Genomic DNA, 16384 nt, shown 5'->3' on the forward strand with positions numbered 1-16384 from the left:
AAACAAAAATACGTGTACTGAAGTCCCAGGAACTTCATGTTTGATTTGTTTTTACTGGAATTTGCAAATGACCCACGTTTTACTGGATTTGAAAATAAACCACAGTTGGGAACCAACCTTGTCCTCACTTACCTCTGCCACATTCCTGACACATGGGCCAGAGAGTTTTGGGTCAAGGTGTCCTCCTCATTTCTTTACTGAGAACTTTTATTAAGGTCAGTCTGATTACCTGGGGAGGTATGATTTAATCTCTTGAAAGAAACGGGAGACTGCCAGGTGCTAGTTCCTCGTCCTCTGAAAGTTCTGTCTGGATTATTCCTCAGCAATCCCCAGCTTCCTGGACTCAGCAGCTGAGGTATCACAATGTTTTATTCTTTTGGTTAAGATATTAATGTAAAGGTGCAGATCCTTCCTTGGAAGCTGACAAAAGCAAATCCAAAATATTCTCCCCTTAAAGGAAAACCCAACGTACAATTTTAAAAATTTGAAGAATAGTTGATTTATAATGATTCAGGTTATATACATATATATGTATATATATAAAACTTTTCAGATTCTTTTTCATTATAGGTTATTACAAGATATTGAATATAGTTCCCTGTGCTATATAGTAGGTCCTTGTTGTTCATCTATCTTATAGTAGCGTGAATCTGTTAATCCCAAATTCCCAATTTATCCCTCTCCCCCTTTCCCCTTTGGTAACCATAAGTTTATTTTCTATGTCTGTGAGTCTATTTCTGTTTTGTAAATAAGTTCATTTGTATCTTTTTTTAGATTCCACATATAAGTGATATCATATGAAATTTGTCTTTCTCTGTCTGACTTACTTCACTTATCAAGCATACAATTTTTAAGGGGACAACCTAAAGTCAGAAAGTTTTAAACAGTTGTTGTTAGTACTTAAGAGTTTGGGTTCATTTAAAAAGTTTAAAATAGGAATTGATGATTTGGAAGCCTTTGTTTGGCTAGGAAGAGATCTCCCTTTTCAGTCATCTCACTGAAAGGCACCTTAGCTATTATCCTGAACAAGAAGAGTCGCGAAACTGAAACCAGCCGCTGGGAGGAGCTGGCAAGCTTGTAGGAGAAGGAACAGGGTTACCTTGTCCTGTGTGAAGTTCTCAAACTCACTTCTTGGCCTTCAGTTAGAACCATAAAAGGATCTCAGAATAGGTGAGGGGGCACTGAGAAAAACTAATTTCTGCAGAAGGAGCCCTCATAACCTCTTATGGGGACTCGTGTGGGTATTTATCGGTCTTTACAATCTAGAGATGATTCCTTGGACCTCACACAGCAGATCAGACTCCAGTTTGGTGTGATTCCAGGGTGCACCGTGTTTGATGTATGATTGTTCTATGATATCTCTGGGTCTGTGACTGGTTAGGCCTGGGGGGAGCAAGGGCACGCATTCTTTGGGAATTTGATTCCTTCCCATATCTTCCTTGATCTCCTCCCCATAAAATACTCTTCATGACTATCTCTAGACTCTCCCTTACCGTCTTCCTTTTCTGTTTCTGTTTCTAAGATGAGGCCCACTGTATCTTAAAGCATCCCTTCTCTCGCCCCTGCCTGATTCTCATCCTTGGTGGCCCTCTTCTGCTAAGATCTTTTGGATGAAACTGGGCTCTCCTGAGCCTCAGGTCTAGGCCCTTTCTGCCGCACTAGGGGAAGGAGCTGAGGGGGTTTTGGCTCAGCACTCCGGGCTGCAACCGGTCCCTCTGTCTGCCCTTCCAGATCTGCTTTACATCCAGGTCTGCCACTGGCTTCCACGCAGCGACAGGGCCCCGATCCCTCCCTTAGGAATCTGCCCGGTACTCAATCCGCCCACTCCTGTTTGGATGGGCCCCTTCTGTTTGCCCTTGCCCATCCTCCCCAGGGACTGGTGTCTTGCCCCTGAATCATGGTCCGTTGGCGGGATCCCATTTATCTGTCCTGATTCTCTGATGCTGTTTGGCTGTCTTTCTCCCCACCTCCTTGAGTAGCTCCTCCTCCTGCTTCCTTCCTGCTCCTGGTTTAGTTTATTTGTTGGAAAACTTTACAGTTCACCACGTGGACAGATTGCTCCCTTCCTTCACCTGTCCCCACACTGTCTGCCCCCCTGGATGACTCGTGGTTGGCTGTTGCCAACCCCTTTGGACCCTGGGCCCTGCTTGCGGAACTGGATTCAGAGGCTGGGTTGGCCTGCCCCCAAGTCCCTTCTACCCTATCCCCACCCCAGTGACTCCTTCTTGTTCTAGGTTGGGTCCCTTCAAATCTCTTCCATCCCATTGCAATTAAGCAGCCTTTGTCCATACAGTTCATACCCCCATATCTCACGTTTGTTTGGATTGAAGATTTCCCTACCGTATCGTCTCCTAGTTTTGCTAATCTGCCTTCTCAAGTCGAGTCTCTCTTTACTTTTGTATGGTTAGAGGCAACATAAGGTGTAATTATAAGTGACTGTCCCACCAACTAGTTGCTCCTGTCCCCACCACTCTATTACAAATATGCCACCAAGGAATCCTAATGGCTACCTTATTGACAAAACTATTGGCTGTATCTCGGTCCTCTGTCTCTCTTCCCTAATTTCTTTCCAACATCTGGCACAGTGACCACCTTTTCTTGTAGAAAGCACCCTCTTACCTTGCCTTTGATGGGAATTTGTTCTTTCCATCCTCTTCTTGGCGCCCATAGTTGTGACTACCTTTGCTGAGTTTTCCTGAGCCTTCCCCATCTCCCTCCCATCGTGGGGGCCCTCACTGTGTCTTCTAGGGCCTTTGCCTTTACTCTCTTGGTGAAGTCACATGCAGCTTGAAGCGTGTAATTCACAAACCTACAGTCCCTGCCTTAGTGGCACTCCAGTTTTTTATTTCCAATTTTAGAATTGGAGTGGAATATGAGAGTCTCTTGGCGCCAACAGTAATTTTATTATTATTTTTATTGTTATTAATTTTTACTATTACATTCCCCTTGTTATTCCTCTATTCCCCCAGACAGGGAACCTGGGACTCTTTCATTTGATTTCTTTCTCTCCTTTAAACAACAGCATTCTAACGATACATCCCCGCCATCTTCTTCATTCTTTCCTTGTAGGAAAACCAAAAAACCCTGTGCATTGCAGTTTTTGCTCTGCAGCAAGAGGTCAGCCCGCTGGACTCTGAGTTGCTGGTGATTCAGTTTGCTTGAGACAATCTGGGAGAACACACGCACACACGCACGCGCACGTACACAGGGAAATATACCAAATGAGAAGAGAGAGATGGGTTCCTCGTTCTTCTGGAGTTTTTTCTATACTTTCTGTTGTCCATTTCAGTGCTTATTCCTGGGCCTCAAGCTGTCATTTACTGTGGTGAGCTATCACCTGAGGTATCCCACACATTAACATGCCCAGGTGTGCTGGAGCTAGTGATGATGTGGCTGGAAGGCATGGTGGTCGGAACACACTCCTAAAGAAAATACTCACCTTTAAAAAGAAATGATCTTGTTGTAATCTCTCAAACTAAACAAAAAAGTAGTACTTTTGGAATTACTTTTTTCTTGATTAGTTTGCTTTTTACAATGAAAGTTACTGTGAAACTTTGAATGTTGTCTCATATTAATCAATCATATAAACCCTTTTACCTAAATCATTAGAACAAAGCAGGTAAGTGGAAAACACAAATGATAATGTGTTTAACATGTTTGGCATCTCATTTGATCCACACGACACACCTGTGCAGAGATTAGTACTACCCATTCCCTCCTTTTGCAGATAAAGAGGTTGAAAAGTGAAAAGACTTCATAACACTCATGAACAACAGTGCTGGTTCTAGAACACAGGAATTCTTTCCTAAGCCAGCGCTCTTTGTACTGTGCTATTTTCACCATTATTGTTTGTTGTGCTGAGTCTATATATTTATTATGTTAGAGACAGTTGAACTGTGAGATACATCCATCATCTTGGCAAAGAAACTTAAATAAAATGACCAGAAATGCCAAATCTTGTTGGTTGAACAGGTCTGTGAAGGCTCGAGACATCAACGTTATTATTAAAAAGCATCGACCTGGAGAACAGGCCCAGTAAGAGGACACCTTTTCACAGTGTCTCAGTTCTGTCACACTGGACAGCTAGATTAAGGACTCAGAATCTGTGAATAGATTGTTCTAGAATTATTTCCCTAAAGAGATATTTTTTTGGTAAAGAATTTGGCCCTTTGGTGAATGTGAAAGAAAGATATTCTTTTTGATATTCATCTCTAGGTCAGTGAAAAGCTGCATGACCTCTAATGGGCAGGGAGTAGAGGCCAGGAATGAGGAGGGTGACCTCTGACAAAAAACCCTTTGGGGTGGCTGCTAAAGCCCTTGGACAGACACTTAACCTGGGGCTCCAGAGGTTGGTGAAGGTTGCAGACACTTAACTGGAACTGCAGGTTGAAAATAGAAGTTGGATGTATTCCTCTGAGGATCATGATCTACTGCAATGGTTTCACACCTTTGAGTAGCATTACTCCCATACATACAGGGCTTATTTTGCTCTGCCTCTTTGGTTTTTCCCTTGTCCCATGGCAGCCCCTGAGGTGCCTCCCAGGGGGCATATCCTGGCTCATGAGAGCTGATGGTGCTACAGCTCTTCCTACCTCTGCATTCACTGATCTCACATGGGTAGCTTGAAATTAACCAGGGTGAGAGTAGTTACACCATGGAACTTGACAAATACCACACATCAGGTCTCCTCTCACCTCCTCCTGAGACCCACTTATTAAACATTTACCAGCATATCACTGTCTGCCAGGGTCCCTGGGGTCCTACATAGCAGAACTTGAAAATGACTAGTATGATGGCTTTGTCTATGGGAAGTTGCTGTTTTAGTTTACTAGGGCTGCCTAGCAAAGTATCAAAAACTGATTGGCTTAAGACATGGAAACAACCTAAATGTCCATGGACAGACGAATGGATAAAGAAGATGTGGTACGTATATACAATGGAACACTACTCAGCCATAAAAAAGAATGAAATAATGCCTTTTGCAGCAACATGGTTGCAACTAGAGATTATCATACTAAGTGAAGTAAGTCAGAAAGAAAAAGACAAATATCATATGATATCACTTATATGTGGAATCTAAAATATGACACAAATAAACATACCCAAGAGATAGAAACAGACTCACAGACATAGAGAACAGACTTGTGGTTGCCAAGGGGGAGGGGGTGGGGGAGGGATGGAGTGGGAGGCTGGGGTTAGCAGATGTAAGCTATTATATATAGAATGGATAAACAACAAGGTCCTATATAGCACAGAGAAATATATTCAGTATCCTATGATAAACCATAATGGAAAATAATATAAAAAAAAGAATGTATATATATGTATACCTGAATCACTTTGCTGTACAGCAGAAATGAACACAACATTGTAAATAAACTATACTGCAATGAAAAAAAACTGTGTGGCTTAAACAATGGATATTTATTGTCTCATAGGTCTGGAGGCTGGAAGTCTAAGACCAAGGTATTGGTAAGGCCATGCTCCCTCTGAAGGCTCTAGGGAAGTTCTCTTCCAGGCCTCTCTCTTAGCTTCTGGTAGTTTCTTGACTTGTGGTAGTATAACTCCAATCTTCATATGGTGTTCTCCCTGTTCTATGTCCAAATTTCCCCTTTTTCTAGGGGCACCAGTTATATTGGATTAGAGTCCACCCTAATGACTTCATTTTAACTTGATTTCCTCTGTCAAGGCCTGATCTCCAGATAGGGTCCCATTCAGAAGTACTGGGGTTAGGACTCCAACATGTCTTGTTTGGGGAACACAATTCAACCCACAACAGTAGCCAAGCATGGATTTTGGTTCTAGTCTGTCCCCCATTGACTGTGTGGCCTTAGTTTGACACTTAACAGCCCCAGTTCCATATGCAAAAAATAAGGGGGTTCGACCATGTAATCTGGAGATTTTATCTCTCAAATTCCATGGCTTTATAAACACACTTACTGTTCCTGAACCTCCATCAGTGGAATCAATCTCTAATTTGTTTTCATGCTTTTATTTATTTATTTGTTGTGTTAGTTTCAGGTGTACAGCAAAGTGAATCAGTTATACATATACATATATCCACTCTTTTTTAGATTCTTTTCCCATATAGGTCATTACAGAGTATTGAATAGAGTTCCCTGTGCTCTACAGTAGGTCCTTATTAGTTATCTATTTTATATATAGTAGTGTGTATACATCAATTCCAGTCTCCCAATTTATTCCCCTCCCCTTCCCCCTGGTAACCATAAGTTTGTTTCTTTATGTATAAAGGATGTTGTTTAGAATTGGCTGGTTAATAGTAATTGCTACTTTTTTAAAAAAAGCAACTCTGATATGCCAAGCATTCCATTAGGGGCTTTATATATTTTATTTAACCTTCAAAAAAGTCCTGCAAGATATTTATTAGAATCCCCATTTGATAGTTGAGGTGTCCAAGGTGCAGAGAGGTCACCTAATTTGTTAAAATTTATAATATTCACAAGTGGCAGAGCTGGGACTTGAATCCACATCTTTATGACCCCAGAGTCAAATACTCACCTGTTTCCTTTGTGAAGCTGGCCATCCTCTGGACAGGTGGAACCCACGGGCCTAACGCCTTTGACATTGGTTTCTCATGACAGCTAATGATCTCTGTTCTGCATCCCATTTACTCACCTGAGAGGTTTATCTTTCAGTTCCCTTAGGTTTCAGATTAAACCAGCTAAGTTGCCTAATCCTAAAAGGAGATCACAGCAGAAGAGATCTCTGAGCTGCCCTTTGGAGGAACCCACAGCCTTTCAGTTTGTCTACAGTGTTGGCGTCCCAGAAAAGTTTTGAATTTGTTAAGACCACACAACTTGTGGAGTTTAAAAAGAGGTTTAATTTTGTATAGACCATATTTTTCTTGCTTTTTTATGGGAGCCTGACCCTCAGAAACCTTTCTCCCAATTACTCACAGGATTAGTTACCATGTGACAGCTGCCATTTTATTCCTCTGAAGATGGGTAGTTGCCTACAGAGACTTCTCCAGTGCCACCCAAGTCTCCTGGAGAGCGACACTACCCCCAGGAACAAGGGCCACCTCCCCTCCCAGGTCCCCTCCCTTGGGTGCCATTTCTTCTGCTTGTGCTGCTGATATATATGGTAGAGCCCTTAAGAGCCACAACGATGTGGTCTTCTGTGGAGAGAATTCCTGTTTCACCTGGTCTTGTACTTCCTGAAGGGTAACTGAAGCAGAGCCTCCTTGCCTTAGATAGCTTCTGTGAAAGACAACTTCTGTTTTCAGTTACAACCTCTGTAGATGGCAGACTGGGCTGGGCTGAGTTGGGCTCAGACCAAGCATCAAGGTCTACTCAGAATCACTTCTGCTGGTGACCAAAAGTTAATTATTGGGCCAACTTCTTCCAGGAGGCTTTTTGGCTGCTCATTAACCTAGGTTCCTGGTGACCCGGCATCACTACCACCAGTACTTTAATCATAGCCAGGTGATCCTCTCTGTGCTGGGATCCAAGGACAGCAGAAAGGATACTATTCATTGTTTTCTGTGCAGAGGAAGAGGTGATGGCCATAGCAGTTGGTGATATTATTAGAGGTCTTCTTTGGCAATGTATGTAGCTGATTACCTAGATCACCCTGCCTCTGTTTAACTAAGCTCATCTGGTGCAAAAAACCATTACCTGCCTATGCAGCAAAGAAAACTTTTGAGAAGGGGATCGTATGAACGTGGAGCTGCTAATCAGGTAAGCTAGGAGGAGATGTCCCAGGAAAGAACGTCCTGTTCCACTGTAAACAGAACCACAGTTTACCTGGAATCTCTGTGTGTGTTTATTCATGGTGCTAGCTCATAATTTGGGTCCCAGTTCAGTTTATTTCACTTCTTATAAGTTTGTTTGTCTTCCTCCTCTTGTCTGATGGCAAGAATCGTCTGGCTGGAGTGGTAAAGGTCTTGTGGGGCAGGCCAGCCCCAGTTTAATGAATGTGGGAAGAAACCAACACTTAGGTCAAGCTTGAGAATCTAACTAACACGAAAATGTAATCTAGGAAGGTCTGAGGCTGAAAATGTGAGAGCCCTTAGCAAAGCCAGATGTAGGAATTGATCTCTTCTACAAGTGTTTGATATTCAGCATGGCATCTGCTGTCACAGCCCTGTGTCTTGGATCATTATTATTTAGTGGAGAAAACAATCTTTCCATGTGTGCTGGATATTCCCAGCCATAGAAGATCCTTGCATTGACCAGTTGTTGCTGGCCCTTTATGCCTTTCTTTTTTGTGTTAATAAAGTGATGGAGGAAAGTGAGGATTCTTACATTGATTAAGGAAAAGGTTCAAACCAGGATCTTTTCCTTTTAGGCAGTCTGGTGGACTTTGTCCTCACACACGAGTCAGCCAACATTTATTTGAAATTCTATCATCTCAAATCTAAAGCCCACCTGCTAGTGTGCTCTGTAGCCAGGGATCTGGAGACTCTCCCGCACCCTTACCCTAAGTGCACTCAGGGTTTAGATGGGGGTGGATCTTACCCACTTCCTTCTCTGCTTCCTATCTTTCCTTCTCCAAAACCACATGGCCTTGCTCACTTATTTCATTGGTTACTTTTAGAAATATTTTGAAGGGGTCATTTCTTTTCCCCAGTGAAAACCCTTTTGCTGTTTGGAGGATGAATTTTAAAAGTTCTGACGACTGGTTTAACATCTTTTGTCAGAGTCCTCTTGGAGGAATGAAATGAATAGTTCATAAGGTTAAAAATGGCATGAAGTTGTTAACCATTTGGGTCCAGTCAGTCTCTGGGGATCTTATGGGTCGATGGATGTATAATCAGTGGGTAATGGGATTGGAAGCCTTAAGCCATATGACTTTCTAGGTCTAATCCAAGACCTTCATTCTGTTGATGAGGAGGAACTTGAATCAAGTTTAGAATCCAGGTGTTATGACTCATGATCCACATCACTGCCTGCTATGTCACGGGTCCCCAAATGGCAGTGATCTCAATCATCTGGATGCTTATTAACCGTGCAGATTCCTGGGCCACTTCTATGAGATTCTGATTTTAATAAATACTCTGAGTTAACACGGTACAGTCAAGATATAACGTGAGCCCTGTGTGCAATTTAAATTTTTCTAGTGGTCACATTAAAAAAGTAAAAACAAATGACATTTTAAGAACATTTTATTTAATACAGTATAGACAATTTATCATTGTAACATATATGATCAATCTAAAAAGTTATTATGGGGGGGAGGGATAAATTAGGAGTTTGGGATTAACATATACACACTACTATATAAAATAGAAAACCGACAAGAACCTACTGTATAGCACAGGGAACTGTATTCAATATCTTGTAATAGCCTATCCTGGAAAATAATATAAAAAATATATTTTATATATATATATATATATATACATATATATGTATGTATGTATCACTGAATCACTTTGCTGTACACCTCAAAGTAACACAACATTGTAACTCAACTATACTTCAATAAAAAATACCACAAAAAGTTAGTAATGAGTTATTTGACTCTTTTTTGGTACTGAATCTTTGAAATTTGGTGTGCATTTAATACCTATAGCACATCTTAATTTGGACTAGCCATATTTCAAGTGTCAAAAGCCACAAGTGGCTAGTGGCTGTCACATAGGACAGTGCAGATCTATAACTATTCCCTCCCAATCATTGGAGCTCTTCATTAAAAGGCATGAACTGCCAACAAAGTAAGTCCCCCCCATTGCTTGATGCATTCAAGCATCTAGTGTTGCTAAGTTCAAAATTCAAGTGCCCCACCCCGCAGACCTTGTTAAAGTTTGTGGGCTACAGCACGATAATAGATAGGGATGTGTTTACATAGCAAATATGCAGGAAACCATAGGCCGTCAGATGACACAGACATCTTGAAGCCACACGCTACTCACTTACCTCTGATCATATGCGTTTGCACGTGTAGACTATTGTGCAGGCACTGGGAATTGTATGTGCTACAGGCACAGACAGTCAGTAAAGGGTTTCAGTGGAATTTTCAACCAGAAGCAGCTGAAGTTTTTCCAATTTAATCTGTAAACGCAATTGGGGGATTTTTGCACATGAATCAACTTGTTTGGCTTGACAGACCTTCTCTGTGCTCTCTCCCTGCCTCAGTCTTGGGCTCACAAAGGTGCTCTGTTTGTAAATTTGCAGGGGGATAGAATGAGGTGCATAGAAGTTCAAGGGAAACTTTCCCAAAAAATGCAGCACCAGGAAGCCAGGGTGGGAACACAGGAAGGGTCCCTTCCCTGAGTCTCCACTCTCCCCACCAGAAGTGCTTTTCAAAGGGTTGAGGGTGGAAAAACATTGGAATTCCAACTAATAAGATAGACTCACACATAATGGGAATTACATTGCTATGTGTTAACGTAATTAGAAATTAATCCAGTTGTTTAAACCTGAGTCTCACCGTTCTTTTTGCTTCATAAGAACTTTTTTTTTTTTTTTAATTTTTATTTATTTATTTATTTATTTATGGCTGTGTTGGGTCTTCGTTTCTGTGCGAGGGCTTTCTCCAGTTGCGGCAAGCGGGGGCCACTCTTCATCGCGGTGCGCGGGCCTCTCACTATCGCGGCCTCTCTTGTTGCGGAGCACAGGCTCCAGACGCGCAGGCTCAGTAATTGTGGCTCACGGGCCTAGTTGCTCCGCGGCATGTGGGATCTTCCCAGACCAGGGCTCGAACCCGTGTCCCCTGCATTGGCAGGCAGATTCTCAACCACTGCGCCACCAGGGAAGCCCCATAAGAACTTTTTTAATTAAAAAAAGAAAGACGAAAAGGAACGATTAGAAGGAAACTGGGTATTTGGTACACGGTTTGTGCTTGGATGGATGTCACATTGTGTTGTGTAGCCACTTCAGTGGCATCAGCCAGTATACACCTGGCTGGGTGTATACTTCAGTAGCATCTACTTATGGGGCCTCATGATGCTGGAGAGTGAAAGAGGCTGAGATCTCAGAGTACCAGTAATAATAACAATTCCATAACAAGAACGACAACCAACATTTACCAAGCATTGTTTATGTCTCAGACACTTGATATGGATGAACTCATTTAATTCTTGCAGCAACCCTAGAAGTAGGTACTGGTATTTATTCCCACTTTATCTTGAAGGAAACTGGGGCACAGAGAAGTTTGCTACTTTGCCAAGTCACCCAGCTGCTAAGGAGCAGAGCTGGAGTTAAACTCAGGAGGATCCTTAGTTCTAACCCAAAGACCACACCTGTTCTGCTTGGAAGACTCCTTAAATGTCCTCCTGCCAACTTCCCACCAAAGCAAAAATCTCTCTGACCTTCCAGTCAGGTGGTCATCCAGCCCCCTCTTGAATGCATCAAGCAATGGGGAGCTCATTACTTTGTTGGCAGCTCATGCCTTTTTTTTTTTTAACTTATCCTGCAGTTGTGTTTATTTATTGATTGATTTAATTTATTTATTTAGGCTGCATCGGGTCTTAGTTGTGGCATGCAGGCTCTTTGTTGCAGCGTGCGGGCTTTTCTCTAGTTGTGGCGTGTGGGCTCCAGAGTTTGTGGGCTCTGTACTTGGGGCACGTGGGCTTTGGTGCCCCACAGCATGTGGGATCTTAATTCCCTGACCAGGGATCGAACCCACGTCCCCTGCATTGGAAGGCAGATTCTTAACCACTGGACCACCACAGAAGTCCTGGCAGCTCATGCCTTTTATGAAGAACTCCAATGATTGGTAAATTCTTCTTTACATGAAATCTACCTCCTATGATTAGCAAAACCTCCTACGATTAGCAGATTCTTAACCACTGGACCACCAGGGAAGTCCCGGCAGCTCATGCCTTTTATGAAGAACTCCAATGATTGGTAAATTCTTCTTTACCTTCTACGATCTACCTTCTATGATTAGCAAAACTTGATTCCCCCTCAATGTTTTGGGGTGGAGACTTCTTGAAGGTACAATTAGATAGAATTACACATGATGGGACTTATATCTCTGTATATGTATTAATGTAATGAGAGGGTAATTACTTTTGAAAAATAGTTACAAGGATACAATTGTTTAAATCATTTTCATCTGCCTGTGCTCCACTCCAAGGAACCACTTACTCTGTGACCTGTTATGTACCTCAGAAAGTTCCACCTCTATGCCTTTGTTTCTGCTGCCTGGAACAGCCTCCCTTCCACCTGTTCATAGTCAAATGCTGTTCCCTCTTTTGAGCCTAGTTCACTCTGCCATGAAGTCTTCTTTAGTAAGGAGAGAAGTTGTTACCAACGAGAGAACTAAATGATTGTTTACCTAAGAGGAATTAATAAACAGGAAGTGATTTCCCTCCTTTAGACCTAGAGCAAAGGTCAGAGCTGTTTGAGCATCCGTGTCATGTTGGAGGCTTCCTTCATAGCCATGTGTCTTTGGGCAGACCTTTTAATGTCATGGGCCTGGCTTTCCCAGCAGCAAAACGAAGAGCTTGAATCAAAGGATCTCACCATCAAGATGTGCATACCTGAGCCCCTGGTTAGCTTTTTAAAAATGCCCATGATAGGAGTACTCTGTCAGACTGTGAATTGGTAACCCTGAGAAAGGCTGGGACCTGGGACACTTTGCGGCATGCTTGCACCTGGACAAACGTCTTCTCAAGCAACAAAATACAAAGAAACTATAAGGGACTAAAAATAACTGCGTCCATGTGCAGTTGGGGCAAATTATGGACAAAAAGAAAGAAAAAGACCAAAAACCCAACTGCCACTTCTGAAGAGCTGGGAGCAAAAACAGAGTACTGGGAGCAAAAGCAGGGTATTGTGCATACCCCTGTACACACCACCAAAGGGGTGGGCAAACCCCTAAGCCACTCCTCTGGCCCGACCCCCTGACCTACCCTTACCCTCATCCTATATGAGGAACACTGAACCCGCCCTTACCCTCATCCCATATGAGGAACCAGCTTCTCCTCCCTTGGGGAGCGAGTAAGGGAACATGTTACTTGTTTTTGCTCCCCCTTGCTGCAGCAGCGGCCCCAATAAAGCCTTGTTTGTATTTCTTGCCTGGCCTCTAGTCAGTTTCAATTGATTAAGGAAGGCCAACAATATCACTGATGAACATAGATGCAAAAATCCTCAACAAAATACTAGCAAACAGAATCCAACAGCACATTCAAAGGATCATACACTATGATCAAGTGGGGTTTATCCCAGGAATGCAAGGATTCTTCAATATACACAAATCAATCAATGTGATACACCATATTAACAAATTGAAGGAGAAAAACCATATGATCATCTCAATAGATGCAGAAAAAGCTTTTGACAAAATTCAACACCAATTTATGATAAAAACCCTCCAGAGAGTAGGCATAGAGGGAACTTACCTCAACATAATAAAGGCCATATGTGACAAATCCACAGCCAACATCATTCTCAATGGTGAAAAACTGAAACCATTTCCTCTAAGATCAGGAACAAGACAAGGTTGTCCACTCTCACCATTACTATTCAACATAGTTTTGGAAGTTTTAGCCACAGCAATCAGAGAAGAAAAAAAATAAAAGGAATCCAAATCGGAAAAGAAGAAGTAAAGCTGTCACTGTTTGCAGATGACATGATACTATACGTAGAGAATCCTAAAGATGCTACCAGAAAACTACTAGAGCTAATCAATGAATCTGGTAAAGTTGCAGGATACAAAATTAATGCACAGAAATCTCTTGCATTCCTATACACTAATGGTGAAAAATCTGAAAGAGCAATTAAGGAAACACTCCCATTTACCATTGCAACAAAAAGAATAAAATACCTAGGAATAAACCTACCTAAGGAGACAAAAGACCTGTATGCAGAAAACTATAAGACACTGATGAAAGAAACTAAAGATGATACAAACAGATGGAGAGATATACCATGTTCTTGGATTGGAAGAATCAACACTGTGAAAATGACTATACTACCCAAAGCAAACTACAGATTCAATGAAATCCCTATCAAACTACCAATGGCATTTTTCACAGAACTAGAACAAAAAATTTCACAATTTGTATGGAAACACAGAAGACCCCGAATAGCCAAAGCAATCTTGAGAAAGAAAAACGGAGCTGGAGGAATCAGGCTCCCGGATTTCAGACTATACTACAAAGCTACAGTAATCAAGACAGTATGGTACTGACACAAAAACAAATATAGGTCGATGGAACAGGATAGAAAGCCCAGAGATAAACCCACGCACATATGGTCACCTTATTTTTGATAAAGGAGGCAAGAATATACAATGGAGAAAAGACAGCCTTTTCAATAAGTGATGCTGGGAAAACTGGACAGCTCCATGTAAAAGAATGAAATTAGAACACTCCCAAACACCACACAAAAATAAACTCAAAATGGATTAAAGACCTAAAAGTAAGGCCAGACACTATAAAACTCTCAGAGGAAAACATAGGCAGAACACTGTATGACATAAATCACAGCAAGATCCTTTTGACCCACCTCCTAGAGAAATGAAAATAAAAACAAAAATAAACAAATGGGACCTAATGAAACTTCAAAGCTTTTATGCAGCAAAGGAAACCATAAACAAGATGAAAAGACAACCCTCAGAATGGGAGAAAATATTTGCAAATGAAGCAACTGACAAAGGATTAATCTCCAAAATTTATAAGCAGCTCATGCAGCTCAATATCAAAACAACAAACAACCCAATCCAAAAATGGGCAGAAGACCTAAATAGACATTTCTCCAGAGAAGATATACAGATTGCCAACAAACACATGAAAGGATGCTCCACATCACTAATTATTAGAGAAATGCAAATCAAAACTACAGTGAGGTATCACCTCACACCAGTCAGAATGGCCATCATCAAAAAATCTGCAAACAGTAAATGCTGGAGAGGGTGTGGAGAAAAGGGAACCCTCTTGCACTGTTGGTGGGAATGTAAATTGATACAGCTACTATGGAGAACAGTATGGAGGTTCCTTAAAAAACTAAATATAGAACTGCCATACTACACAGCAATCCCACTACTGGGCATATACCCTGAGAAAACCATAATTCAAAAAGAGTCATGTACCACAATGTTCATTGCAGCTCTATTTACAATAGCCAGGATATGGAAGCAATCTAAGTGCCCTTCGAGAGATGAATGGGTAAAGAAGATGTGGCACATATATACAATGGAATGTTACTCAGACATAAAAAGAAACAAAATTGAATTATTTGTAGTGAGGTGGATGGACCTAGAGTCTGTCATACAGAGTGAAGTAAGTCAGAAAGAGAAAAACAAATACTGTATGCTAACACATATATATGGAATCTAAAAAAAAAAAAAAAAGCTACTGAAGAACCTAGGGGCAGGACAGGAATAAAGATGCGGACATAGGGAATGGACTTGAGGATACGGGGAGGGGGAAGGGTAAGCTGGGATGAAGTGAGAGAGTGGCATGGACATATATACACTACCAAATGTAAAATAGATAGCTAGTGGGAAGCAGCTGCATAGCACAGGGAGATCAGCTCAGTGCTTTGTGACCACCTAGAGGGGTGGGATAGGGAAGGTGGGAGGGAGACCAAGAGGGAGGAGATATCGGGATATATGTACATGTATAGCTGATACACTTTGTTATAAAGCAGAAACTAACACACCATTGTAAAGCAATTATACTCCAATAAAGATGTTAAAAAAAAAAAAAAAAGACCAAGAACCCTGGTTGGTAATAACCCCACTGTGAATGGAATTCTCTGAGCCTGTGTGAGGAACACTGAGGGCTTCTGCCCTGATGTTGAAGGCGTAAGAATATTTTTAAAATTTGAGAGGATTGAATCAGCCATAATGTTGATCTGAATGGGAGGTATTTTGGTGGATGGGTGGTAAAAGCATGTTTCCACCATTTGGATAAATTCAGAGTCTTGGATTTGGCAGAAGTTTGATTTTAAGAACTGGAACATGAGTCATCTCTAATGATCCTTAAATGAGCTGCAGGCTGAGCAAAAAAGAAGGCAACAGCCAGCCTCTGTGGCTGGAGAGGCCGGAAACTCTTGGAAGGACTTCTAAGAAATATGTTGATTGATCCCTTTTTTATTCGGGGTTTTTAAAATATAATATACCCCTCCCCCCTTTTAAAGGAGGGTGTGATGGGCACCAAGGCTTAGAAATAAGGGATGTACCTGGGAGAAGAAGGTCCGTGAGCTCTTTGGAATCCTGAAAGGAGCCTGGGGACGTCTGTGCACCGTGGAGGAAAGTTCTCAGTGCCCGTGGCTTCCGCAGGCGCTAACAGTAAGACCTGGGAGGTGGCCAAGGGTGCGCGGATCAAGCGAGATGCTCACGGCCTCTGGGTACTGTTAAGCTTCCTGCAGACAGGGTCAGAAACTACCAAGAAGTACCCTGGGCGTTTCGGCTTTGCAACTGCTTGGAGTGTCGTACCAGTAACACGGTGGCAGCACAGCATCTCGGG

At 42.0% G+C, this 16384-nt stretch overlaps 1 protein-coding gene across 46 annotated transcripts in view; it reads left to right on the top strand.

Moving 5' to 3' along the window:
- SETD4 (SET domain containing 4) overlaps nt 1-16384 on the top strand; it is a 472148-nt gene that overhangs the window by 157169 nt on the left and 298595 nt on the right. The window lies entirely within an intron of this gene.

The sequence above is a fragment of the Balaenoptera borealis genome (genome assembly GCF_965194805.1).
Source record: "Balaenoptera borealis genome assembly, chromosome: 5".
Taxonomy (NCBI): Eukaryota; Metazoa; Chordata; class Mammalia; order Artiodactyla; family Balaenopteridae; genus Balaenoptera; species Balaenoptera borealis.